General features: G+C 39.2%; 1 protein-coding gene across 11 annotated transcripts in view; it reads left to right on the forward strand.

Moving 5' to 3' along the window:
* The window catches only part of adgrl3.1 (adhesion G protein-coupled receptor L3.1), a 175,540-nt gene that overhangs the window by 7,470 nt on the left and 154,024 nt on the right, over positions 1-14,046 (forward strand). For all 11 annotated transcript variants that reach the window (XM_086083290.1, XM_086083282.1, XM_086083281.1 and 8 more), the window contains exon 2: positions 13,910-13,990. The gene's annotated coding sequence lies outside the window, so the exon portion shown is untranslated. The remainder of the gene's footprint in view (positions 1-13,909; positions 13,991-14,046) is intronic.

The raw sequence follows: 14,046 nt of genomic DNA on the forward strand, positions 1-14,046 counted from the left end.
GTCGTAGTGATAAATATGTGGTCTAAAATCAGGCTTCTTTGAAAACCATTTTCTATTTTAACCATTTAACCATCAACCCACCCCTCCCCTTCCTAAAAAACACTAAATCTGCATCTGCTGACCTTTATTTTATTATTCAGGTGTTACTCGAGCTCCTAATTCCAATGCGTTGATAAAAAACCTTCGAGCGATTTCCACAAAAACACTTATCGAAGATCTCTAAAAGCCCATTTTCCTGGCTCCAGTGGTTAACTTATTTTTTACTCTTGAACAGCAGTTAAAATGTAACTTAAAACGCTGCCTGTATGGCAATTAAAGGTTTAATCAGGGCAGACGTTTGACCGTAGATTGGAGTATTCAATTACCATTATTTCCTATGGGAAAGTCCGGACAATCAGCGTCAGGAAATGATTGTGTTCAGTCTCAGATGTTGTACTGTAATCTGCATAGGAGTACTGCATTTTTAATCATAAAAATGATTTTTTTTCCCTTTCTTTTTTTTTGCAGTGAGGTATGGGTAAATTATTTTCATTGAACTCAGCAAAAAAAGAAAAGAAAAGCTAAACATACAAGGTTGACTGCTATGAATGACAGATGCAAAAAGCACAGTGGGATTGTTGAGAGCTTGAAAAGATAAAATAAATCAATGAGAAGATAAAAAGTCCTATCTCAATGTCTGCCAAGCTTTATTTTATTAGTCAAGGGTTACTTGAGCTGCTAGTCCAATGCATTGACAAATAACCTAGGGGTTGATTTCCACAAAATCACTTTTATCAAGACTCTTGTGAAGAATCAGGACTTCCTCAGCTCCCGTGCTTTATTCAGCTAATTTATCCTCTTTGAGATAAATGTTTGAGCCTCAGAGATATACAGGCGACGGTTGATTTTCGCTTATTGAGACAACAAACTTCTCTGCATAAATTAATAGTCACCCTTGGTTTAAGCTGTGAAACACAAACATCTTGCTGCGATTATTATACGAAATGCCGATGAGAAGAAGATGGTGGATTTCAAAGCTTTGCTTCCTGATGTGATGATGGTTCACATTCACAGTATGAAACCCCACTTTAACCTAATTCAAAAGCCACCTTTTCAAGCGCTGAACGACATCTCTATGCTGTATTGAATTAATGAGGCCAGATCCTCGACGGTCTTCTTCACCCAGCGAAAGCGCTCGGTCATGTGTTAACACATCCTCTTCCTTCCAGCCTCCATTACTCCTCAAAGAACTCCTTGCAATTTCAACCTCAGAATAGTGACAACTCACTTCTCGCCGCACGTGTGAAGCCGGCCACGACGATAATTCAACCCCATTAGGGGTTGACTCAGCTTGAGAGCACGACGCCATTACTTTGCAAGCTGATTAGACGACTGCCCGGCTAAAGGGGGAGCAGGAATCCGTAGCCGGCTTTATAATCGTAAGACTCCGACTCACTCATTGCACCGATGGCCTTGACAAGACCGACCCCAAAGTGAAAGATCTCTTCCTCAGCATAAAGTCTGTTGGGAAGCCTGGAAAAACACTCCATCTTTTGAATGTAAACTGTTGGCCAGACTCTTGCTGTCTCTGAGTGGAGCAGTGTGTATACAAGTATGTCTGTGTGTGCGTGCACAATTGCTTGTGATACATGTCGTAATCCAGCTCAATGGTTGTATTGTTCAGCAGGAAACTGTAATCACACTGTTAAACAACATCTGTGGGGATGCATTGCCCAATCAACTCTAAGTATTGATGTTTTGGTGGACAAGCAAAAGACTATTTTTAACCCAATAACACTGATTTCAATCGACTGATTATGCTGAATAGCTATGTAGTCAAATACACAAAGGGCAAGATTTTAAAGCCAAAATGCATCATTCCACTCTAATTAATGCTCTATATTAGAACTTGGGGATTTTTAGTCAACCTGAACATCCAGTTGAGATTAAGTCAATGCCCTGCGAACACGATAACCTGGTTGAAAGACAATAATAGGACTGGGTGATTATATTAAACAACATAATTTATTGATTTCTAAACTCAGTACTTAGCCTATTCAACTACAAAAATTCAACTTTAAATATAGTAATATAAGTAAAATAATAATGAGTGTGAATGTGTGAGTGCATTAATAATGTATCCATTGTGAAGAGTTCTTTGATTGTTCAGAAAAAAAGCACTATATATATCAGATGAATTATTATTATTATTATTATTATTATTATGTTAACAAAAGTAAAGCAACAAAACAAAACAAAAACAAATAAATACCTGTCTTGGCCTATAGGGGCAGTGTGGTGCCATTCATGCAAGTACAAGTACATGCTTGAATAAAGTTATGAATAGTCGAAGACGTGTTGACTGAGCTTTATTGATATAACTGATTTTTTTTTTACAGGTTAGGAAGAATTATTTTTATTGAGTAGCGCTACCTGTCCGTATGTGCCCCTACAACATTTGTATGTGAATATTCAATATTTGAAGGAATATCACTCCCGAAACTTGATGCTAATTGCCTATTAGCCTGTCCTGTCAAAGGGATTTTAGATTGCCTACTAGCATTTGCTCTTGCGCAAATTATGTCCTGTATGCAAACATGAAATGTGTGTATTTTTTTGTTGTGTGTTTAGTTTTTTCTATTAAATGCCACTTAAGGAGATAGCATATTTAGTGGCAACTATAATACCATTTTGAATTGTCAATGTGGTCATTTTCTTTGACGTGATCGCCGATTTCATCACACAAAATCAGCCTTGATACATTTTGGTGAAACTGATTCATATGTCCACATTTTCTGCTACCGTACGTATCACGCTCTGAATTGATTTCACACCTGTCTTTTTAGTATGACAACTATTTCTATTTATAGATAAGTTAACACATTGTAATTGTGTATATGTGTGCATATAGTTACACACACACATGCACTCACATGCAAACAGTGCCACGTGGGATCTGAATGCAGAATGAGTCTACAAGTGAGTGTAAGAAGCTAACTCAAAAGGTCTGTAGATTATTTTTGTCTCTGCAGGAAATAATTTACAATAGCACTTACATCAGGCTCCCCTCTTCCGAGTTGAGTCAATTGAAACTGGGTGCGTGTGTGCGTGTATGTGCATGTGTGTGTGTTTTGCACGTGTCTTTGGTCCATCGCCACAGTATTGATGGGGGAAATTCCAAGCTGCGTCGTTCAGCCGTTCAACAATCGCATGCTTAGGAGGGCCCCCTTGTTTAGCTTGGAAATGAGTCATCCACAATGTGATGCAACGCAGCAGAGCAGATTTGAATTATGGGGCAATGAACAATGAGGTCACGGCAGGGCTGGGGGCATAAATCTCTCGGGGCTGTTATAAAACTAGTGTCTCTTATCAATGGAGGAAACAAGAGTCAGAAAATACGGCATTGTTTGGCAAAGCTGCAAATACAAACTATGTCGTGTGACTTCAGACGATGGATGTTGAATGATTTTCTACGGGTTGCATCATGTTTTAGGGGTAAGACAAAGTATCGATAACGTGATATTGTGACATCTTGTGATGCCATATTGATACATGAGTGGACACATTTTTTTTTCAATCAAATTTGTAGGTCCTTATAAGGAATTTGACAGGTGGTTTGTTTTTTATTTGTAGAGTAAAAAAGCTAAATAGAGTCATGAAATTAACTTCTTTTTTTTTTCCGGTTACAGTGAGTGTCAGTTAATACTTAATTGCCAATTTATTTACCCACTTGCCTATCAAATCAGATGCATAACATATATATATAAAGCCTGGACCTGTACCCCAAACGCACAATCGCCGTTTGTTTACCATGTCGCCACATAATCCCGAATCAATTGTACTTTTGCTGAAAAACACCATAGTCCAAAAAAAAGGGAAACTCTAATTTTATCATTATGAAGTACACTTTTACGGCCAATTCATACTGACTGCGGCATCCGCACCGACTGCAATTCACACCGCGTGCGTTGCGTGAGCTGTCCGTGTCCGGAAATCTCGCCAGACCACAAGATCACGGGCGTTCACGTAAATAGAGTAATATTTGTAAACAATAGCCATGCTTGCCTCTTGTCACATTGATATGCTTTTTGGAAATTATTTTGGAACTTCTACCATGGGTAAGTACGTTTTGTGTTTAAATAGTGTTATTTTGTCATCTTTAATTTATTCTAAGCTCGTTTTTTTTGTCTTTTAAATGTCTGACTCATGTCATGCTATGTTAGCTAGCTTCCCTGCCCTCAAAAAAAGAGTTCAAAAACAGTTTTATTTTGAAATATACCGGATCTAACTTGATGCCAACGCCCGACTTCCTGTCCGTCTCGTGTAATTCCTTCATGTAAATCCGCATGCGGAATCCGGAAACCTTCCGCAGTGCCGCATCTGCTCTGCATAGGGTGGCCACTTCCATAAGGTCAAAAAGGAGGACATATTTAAAAAAAAAATAAGTGTTCCCTCGCTATAACACGGTTCACTTTTCACGGCCTTTAAAACCATTTTCTTTAGGGTTGACTCAAAAGTAGGACTGTCCGGCCTAAATCCGGACATCTGGCCACCCTAGCTCCGCACCGCATTAGCGCCGCACTACAGCTGGCACGCAGACTCAAAGACTTTCTATTCCTGGAAAACACTCCACGTCCGTTCCGCAGTCAGTGCGAATAGGGCGTTACAGTGCTTTATCTACACCGTATGTCGTCCAAAGTGCTTTACCAAGGCTCGTCGATATACTGTAGTATACCAAAGCTCTAGCGGTCACGCAGCATCAACCTTAACTGCCAGGATCTCTTGCCATCTACTATCAAAAAGCAGAACCCAGAATGTTCTTCCATCCATGCATCTATCCATGCATCCATCCGTCTATTTTATGAACTGCTTATCATTTTTGGACCATTGAAGTAGCTGCTAGCTAGCGCTAAGCACTATTTTTGTCTCTGCTCCAGCGTGCGGATGACTGAACTCCCTCCGTATGCAGCTGTGGGCATCATTGACTGCTTAACAGTTTAATTTAATGTTCGATAGTTAGCTAAATATTCCCATACACACACAAAAACTTCCGTGTGTTCTTAGCGAATGTTGCATTTTTTGAAGTTACTTAAGAAAAAAAAAACCATACCATATGCACAGTTCTATTTTTAATTAATTGTAATATCATAGGGTTGTTTTCGTCTGTACGATTACATTACATGTTACAATTTTGTAAGGAGTTTTAAAAACGTGCACAATTATGCTGCTGCAGTTTTATTTGATGTAACGTTATGTTACCTTTATTGCAAACTGCAGCAAAGCCATTCCTAGTGTTCACATGCCTCTTGTGTATTCACCCAAATGCATCCTCTGATATTTTCCGTGTCTTTTTCCTTCTTCAGCAAATAGTCCACAATCAGAGCCTGATGTAATACCATCATCCCCGGGCTCCTCTTAAATTTCCTGCTTACTGGGCTTTTATTTGAACAGCATTACATACATCGTCTTTTTCTCTGTACATCTGGTTCTTTTTAGAGTTAACCCAGATGCAAAAGCAAGCATATGCTGATGTCATTTAAAAGTAAATTGGAGAAAATAACAATAAATGTCATTTATTTGCAAGTGGATGGTGGCGCAGCTGAGATGGAAATCGACATGGTGGCGTTTTCATTCCCTGCCTTTTGAGAGGGAGAACATGGGCCAGGGAGTATTGATCTGGAGCTTACTTGATGGTGCGCTGCGATTGGGTGAGGATGAGGAGGAGGGCCAGGCGGTCATGCTCGATGGAACAAAGATATTATCAGATGCACTCATGATCAATGCATTGAAAATCATTTGCGTTTGTTTTTGCCCCTCAAGTTCTTGTGTTTTGTGTGAAGTGTAAATATATCACCTTGTTGGGTCTAAGGTGGAATCCCCTTTGACTAGCTGGTGAGTAACTGAGTAGAGATCTGTGGTTACTTTTAGCACACTTAGCGGCAGGTGATTTTAAAATAAGCACAGCGGTCTAGTCTCAGCTGAGGAAAGGACTGTCATTTGAGATAAAAATCAAGCATGGCCCTTTACATGGGACGGAGCAGCGCCTGTCACGTTCCCTCTGATGTATCTTCTGCCTTGTGTAATTTAATCATTTACGCCACCTGAGTGTTTTTCGTAAAGGAGTCTGATAGTGTCACACCAAGACAGATGAGCACCGCCGTGGCCTGCAGACCTGCAGCAGTACCTCACATGGACCATGTGTGTTGTTACCATGTGAGAAATTGCATGCATGTTTATCGAGGAGAGTGAAAGCCTCCTGATGATATGACGGTATGATAGATGGTACGGCATCCATCATATGTATGAAAGAGGGAACTGGACCAGTACCTTGCCTGGAGAGCAGCTGCACTGAAATAGCATTTGATGAATTACATTTCATATTTTAAAACAACCTTGTTGTATGTCATTTACATAAAATGAACTGTTTTTGGGGACTCGCTAAAACAAGTGAATATTGTGGTCTACGCCTTCTTGGAAAACTTTCTACAAGACTTTGGCGTGTGAAAAAAAGGTATTTGCATCTAATCACACAGAAGAGCATTTGACGATGCCTGGCTTTGAGTTCTAGTTGATGAAAAATAGTGACAGGAATTCTAATCATTTGATCATTAATAATTCTGTCAATTAGGCCTTTGTGGAATTGATTTTTTCATTTGGCACAACCATCAGATAAAGTTGTTTCTTGAATTGACTTTCTAAATAAGAACCTCTAATATCACTATTGAAATAGGAGCGCCGGACATCAGAGAGATTCTCAAAATTTAACAAAATGATATCAATTCATTGATTGTTAATTTTCCCTGTAGACAGTCTAGCAAACATTGTCAAATGCCCATTCTTAATCGCAAAATTGTTTGATGAGACTGAAATCAGGTCTCAAAACATTTCGAATGGAAATCTCAGACATACATAAAGAAGCACTGTCATGCTGCAACAGGAAAATGCCCTCTAGTTATCCTAGTAGTCCATGTCATGATAATCCTTTTGGGCTAGGTATTGCCAACAACCTCATGATACAATGAGTATCACGATACAGGGGTCACGATACAATATGTACCACGATACACATGTATCACGATACATGGCCTCCAAGGCGATACATATCCCAATATTTTACAGTATTTTACATAAAATATTATGAAAACAGTCATATGTTAACCCAAATGATATTTTTGGTATGCTGGATGGCAAAAATGTTTACTTCTTCTAATGTTAGCAGCGCTTCCGGTTTACTGCCAGTGCCGTGCCTGATCGAAATGTGTTCACACTGCGTAGCAAAGAGCCAGGAACGTTTTGAATGAATGTGACATTCAAAACGGGACACCTGCGTATCGATACGTGTATTGTAAAGAGGACCACACTAATATATTCTCATATCGATTTTTTTTTAAACAATCATCTCTAGTAGTAATTTTTTTGATATAAACACTGTTGTATTATGGACCTCTATAGAAATAGATATTTTTTTTATTTAAATATCTAGGTCTTTAAAAGGAATTATATGCCATGGCACATTCAGCTGTATGAATCCAGAGACAATGGCTTTTGTGATGGGGATTCAAATTAGAGATTCACTGTTAATATTGGTAGTGGCACTCTCTTCCAAATGTGTCACCATGCTAATTTAGAAGTGTATAATTGTCCAAAATGTGTTACAAAGCTGGATAATTGAGACGCAGGTCTCGTCTGACCCCTGATAAATTCATTAATTGATTAAAAGGTGTGTCACAATACTGTTGTCCGTAAAAATTGTCGCCGGGGTCGGATTTATTTGATTGTGTGTGTGTATGTGTGCGTGTACATGCAATGACAAGTCTCATTGTGTTGGTGCTGAGCGCTGTTGATTACAGTTCACTGACTCACAATCACTGGACAAATCAAGGCTTTTTAGTTTAATCACACACCTCCCTCTCTTGCTCTTTCTCTCTTCCACATATTTATGTGGGACACACGACAAGTCTTTAATTTTACGCTTGGCTAGGCCACATATACACATTACTCGTCCATATTGCTTATCCTTAGCGTATCATATCTCTCCAAGTCTAGGGGGAAAGTTGTGGCTTCCCAATAAATGGGACCACACCCTTTAAAAGAACGTAGTGCATACATCTGTAATCGGCATCCTCGCCATTTCTGGTGTCTCATGGTGTAATCTGTTGTTGAAAGTATAATTACAAAGGGTGTTGTACATAAAAGAGTATCATGAGTGTATCATACTCAATGTGCTGTACAGTCACACTAATTACAAACAGCCAACTTGTGAGTAATGGGGGTCACATGGGATTTAAGTGCATCCATTGCCTCCAGTAACAGAAAAATATTGTTTTACTGTGAGGGGAAACAAATCCCGTTAAATTGTCTTTTTTTTTTAGAAAAAAAAACAATCTTCTAAAACTAATTGAGTCAGCAAAGTGAGGGGAAACATTTTCAAATAGAGTCAAACCTATACAGTTAAACAGAACATGTGGCATGTTGCTTGACCTTCTATTTGATTGCTTATCCAGACTATCTTACTCACAGGAAATAATTAAGAAAAAATGTTCCATGGTGAAACTGTCCCTATTGTCATTTATTAACATTTCAACATTTTTAACAGAGATTCAAAAATGCAATGCAATATATAAAATAATTTGGTTAAAACAATAACATGTTTAGTTTTAAGTTAATCCATTTTCTTTCGCTTTTCCAGAGACGGGTCACGGTGGCAACAGCTTTGTACTGAAAAGGCAGACTTTTCTTTTCCCCAACTTTTCCAGGGGGTTCCCGTAGCACTTAGATGTAATCTCTATCGTTTTAGGTCATCCGCGGGCCAAGTGCGAGGGAGGCGTCTAGAGGCATCCTAACCAAAAAGCTCAGGCCTTCTCATCTTGCTCTTCTCAATGTGGAGGAGAAGCAGCTCTACTCTGAGCCGGTAGATCAGGCCAACAAGGTGCCTGCCACCCTACCTGTCTGGGTGGTAATCAGCCGGGACCCATGAGCGCAGGCCCAGTCACCAGGTGTTCGCCATCGAGGCCCACAACCAAGTCTCGCTCCAGAGGGGAAAAAAATCTGCCAATTTCCGTAGTCATCATAAACCGCAGTCATCATAAAGGGTTCTGAGCCGTGCTTTTATCTGGTTCCTCATCAAGGACCTTTTTATGGTGGGTGACCCTATCAGGGGCATAACACTTCACACAATTTAGCACCTTGGGACACAACTGATCAGGGAGGAATCACAAATTAAGAATGTCATAAATATTCCTCGTGCATCTAATTTCCATGTATAAAAAGGAGTATCACTTAACATTAAATTGTATAACAATAAAATGTTGAACAAGTACCAACGAATTGATAGCAGAAATAAATGTTTGCTTCACGTCCCTACAACCGCTTGTGTTTGTGTAAATGTGTGTGTGTGTGTGCGTGTGGGCTATACACCTAAATTGGTATCTTCCAATTATTTGAGGTGCACGTTGAGAGGATGGATTTGATCCAGGCATTTTCTTTTCTTCTTGCTTCCATGACCCATATCCAGATTATTGCCACTTGAGAGTGACCAATCTAAATGGTGTCACTTGAGCCAAAGTCCAGGAGCCCTTGTTTACTGCTAAATTTTCCCACTAGCTGTCTGGCCAGTAATCGAAGAAAATGTTCAACCCTGTGACTTGTTTACTTTTTCTGGACCACAAGACTTTGACCTTTGGGAAAGCAAATGGGACCAATGGGAAAATTGAGACGATGTATCATCCTCATATTGCTTTGATTAAAGAAACTGACCTTTAGATTTATTATTGAGAAACCCTGGAGAAATGTATGTTTTAATCTTTCTTTCTACAGTAACTGTCCATGAAGGTTAAGGTTAGGGCAAGGTTGTGGTTATGGAAAAATAAATTGTTTTTAAAGTTGTGGTATATTGACTGCAAGTGTGCAGTAGCTAACAGATGGACTACAAACCCATCTGCGCTGTGACGGCCACCGACGGAAGATGAACAGTGTCCTACGTTGGCTATCAACATTGGTAGTGTAGATGACAAAGACAAAGAGATGTGTCTTGAAACAAAGCAAATGCGTGAAGCTTTTGGACGGCTCTGTTTACAAAATTGAACAATACTGTCTTTAAGTGTTTCTCTTCTGGCAGCGAAACAAGCAAGAGTGCACAGCTAATGTATGCATGAACTTTTGCAGTGACTGCGCCTTTAATCTAGTCGTTCGAGTTTTTCCCTCCCTTCATGCAAACGAGTCCTAATGAAAAATCTCATTTCATGCCTTGTACCAACCTGTTCCTTTCACACCTACGCATTTAGATCACTTTCTTTCCACCTCTATTCCTCCATTCGTCATTCATTGATCCCGGCATTGTTGACCAGCCCAGTGTGAATAATGCATTCTGTGTTCTGAGAGAGGCCAGACACGAATTAAGATGCTGCCTGGGCGGGCGGTGAAGCAGGAGAGGGTTGGGGGGCTTCACGCCTTACTTATTTATTTCGCTGATCTGTTGCTCCTGGCCCTTTCTCCATCATCACGTTCATACGTACACACATGGGGCATGCAGTACATGTTTATTTAGAAGGACGTGTGCAGTTGCACAAACACTCTCCACAGTGAAGGCATCCTTTGTTGCAGTCTCAGGCCACTCAACCATAAAGGTATTGCTCATGGCCTCTTGTACTGCCTAATAGATACAATTACTGCACAGCCCTGCTGGAAAGCTCCATGGAGGTCGTGACAGTGATGCTGTGTAGATATTCATGCGAGTGCTACAGTCTGCTCATTCTGCGAGATAAGCGTTCACATTGTGTCCATTAAAAATATTTTCATTAGGAATGGGACAGAATATGGATATGGCGATATATCACATCGATATCTCTCACAGTAGAGTATTGACTCTCCACCATAATGATACTGTCGCTGTCTACTGTCAAAGCACGTGCAGTTGTGCGCTTAATGACGAGTGTTTTTAATGGGGTGCGAATCTTGGTGCGCGCCTGCATTATTAATGATCAATAAAAAGTTGTCTGAATTGGCTTGCTGGTCTGTTCAATAATGGTGTTTTGGGCAGGTGATTGACAAAAAACTAATGACTAAGGAACTCTTAGTGCACATGTGCACGTGTCAGAAATGGGTGGGTACGGTCACTTGTCGCCCCTTCAGACCCACATTTTTTCTGCTGGGCAAAATGTAGTTATTTTTTGCTGATTTTGATTCTCTTCCCACATAAGAACAACATGGATTTTTGTGTGGGGGTTATCTCATGTTTTTAGTTGTTATAGTGGATGCCAGGATAATATGGCTGTAACATGTTTAAACGTACCAAGTTTATATGCAAAATTTTTAACATGAACATCATGCAAATCAACTTGCGATTGTGATTGGTTAGATAAGATCCAATCATGAACCAGACGTGTTGACATCATCCAAATTATGCGATTTATTGGTTTAGACGTGAATATGTCATGTCCACTGCAACCATCAATGGGTCTGAAGGGGTTACATTAAATTGTATTATAAATTATATAAATTTCAATTATTTAATATTATATGTATATATATATATATATATATATATATAAATATATGTATATATATATATATATATATATATATATATAAATATATGTATATATATATATATATATATATATATATATATATATATATATATACATATATATATATATATAAGACAAAGAGATGTGTCTTGAAACAAGACACATATATATATATATATATATATATATATATATATATATATATATATATATATATATATATATATTTTTTTTTTTTTTAACACCACAATTTTTTTAAGGTGCGATTAATGACCACCACGGTTGTACTGGGGTTATTCCAGTCACAATGCAGCAGACACGTCCATGTCAAGATTTAGCAGTAATAAATTTAATAATGCATATATTTGTGGAGACTGGGGTCAAATTGTATTTAAAAATTTTAAAAATGTGCAGAATTTCACAAGTTACTTCATGTTAAAGATTTGATAGCTATTAAGATGAAAATAAAAAATGCACTGAGCTGTGACCAACATCTTACAAATGCAATTATGCTACCTAATGTGGCAGAAAAATGACCTCAACACAAATCAATATTACACTTAATTGTACTGTAATTGTAATTGTTTTTTGAGTAGATGAAGTTTCACCACGTGTCACACTTCTTAGTTTGAATTGGTCATATAGGACCATGATGATAGCGATTAAATGGTTGGACAATTTAGATGTATTACCTCGTGTTGCGGCAACAACGGCAAGGCACCGTCGGCAGAGGAGGTTTTTTTGTTCTGTATCTTCTTTTTTATAGCTAAAATACTTCCATATTTCGGATGTATATATATATATATATATATATATATATATATATTTAAATAGTTGGGCCAGCGTGGCTCAGTGTTAGAGTGGTCTTCTCCCAACTCAGAGATTGTGGGTTCGATCCCATGCCATTGTGACCATGTTGTAGTATCCCTGAGCAAGAATCCCCAGTTCCTGATGCTGCATAATCAGTAGTCGAATGTCAAGCGTTTGAGGGCCTTGTAAGGTGGAAAAGTGCTATATAAATAAAGTCCGATTTAGCCATTCAGGCTGCTCTGAGGTCATCCCTCTTCTAGTCAGCTCGTCAGGTTATATTTACAAGGTTTTTTATTAAAATTCCGAGAGATGTTTTTTCTGCCGCTCTGTCAGTCGTTGCAGTCAACAACAATGCTACATAGCTGCCAACATGAGAGCACACGGTGTCATTCCATTGAAGACACTCTCACTTTGAGGTTGACCTTGGTGAGGTGAATTTACTTTAGCTTGAGCATCTAGCCTGGCTATCAGGGTGGTACTGGTATTGAATAAATAGGATACAGAATCTAAAGTGTGCATTCACACTTGCACCCTTAGCACAACACACAGACTTTGCGGTGCGGAGCAAATCAACCAGTCGGAGACTGATTGCAGTGAGGTGTTCTCAGGACAATTCCAAACACATTCAAGTGACTTTTGCATGTGGCGTGAAAGCTATCCGCCCTCAAGGTCATTCATTTTCAGTGCAGCAGCACTCACAATTATGAAGTTTTGTGAGATTCTCCACACTTCAGATGGCATAAAACAAACAGATTAGACCATTGATTTAACAGACGTGTCTTTGGTTGAGCAGATCAACAATTGCCACGTTGTTTTCATTCAAAGGTCTGATAGCAGCACATCTTTCACCACACTAATGACCACAATGTGTTTTGAGTCGTGCTTCTTAAGTGCACTCGGCAATTTGTTGTTGTATTGTACCCTGCTATCTTGTTCACTTTTATCAGCAAACGTCTGTTGGGCTCCATTTTGTGTCGCTTTCTTTGCTTATCACTCACGAGTCAATACAGCAAACTTTCTTCCTGTTTACAGTTTTGTGAAGAATAAGACAAAAGAGCAAACTTGCATTGAACCCAGCAAACGACTGGTACCAGAGAAAGCAAACTGAATAAATGCTACTTTGTATAGCAGGAAGAGAGCTGACAATTTGACTGACTGAAAAATGGACTCTGGTGTTTGCCAGAGAAACGGCGATCATTTAACTTAGATGTCCTGGCAAGAGATAAAGCATCAACGTGGCGATTGACCATTACGGCGTTATGGACTTTGATACCGTGTCACTTAAGGAGTCATTACTTGGCAGGGAACACAGGCACACAAGCACCTTGCACACACACATCCCTACGAACCCTAAACAAGCAATCGGGAGTGAAAATGGCCTTGTGCTTCTTGTCTTTGAGTGGCTTATGGCTATTCAAACAATCTGGAGGGTGCCATTATTCTCACAGTGCACACCATATTCACTTCACATTATGGCTTTCTGTCTCTGGTGTGAAAAATGACTTGAGCTTAACTTCAGTGAGCTCCAATAACCTCAACTACCTCCCACTATCTTTTTGCTTTATCGTTGTTCTTTCTCTCTCTCTCTACAGGACTTGGACGTCCAGCTGCCAGTGAGATGTGATTCCCTGGGCATTTATATCACTTTGACAAAGCAAAGTGTGCTATAACAGGTAGGAATGTGACAGTGTGTGTAAGTGTGTATGTGTGAATGCAAGGTTAATCATAT

Source organism: Leptonotus elevatus, chromosome 8, assembly GCF_054856555.1.
Source record: "Leptonotus elevatus isolate MCC_2025b chromosome 8, RoL_Lele_1.0, whole genome shotgun sequence".
Taxonomy (NCBI): domain Eukaryota; kingdom Metazoa; phylum Chordata; class Actinopteri; order Syngnathiformes; family Syngnathidae; genus Leptonotus; species Leptonotus elevatus.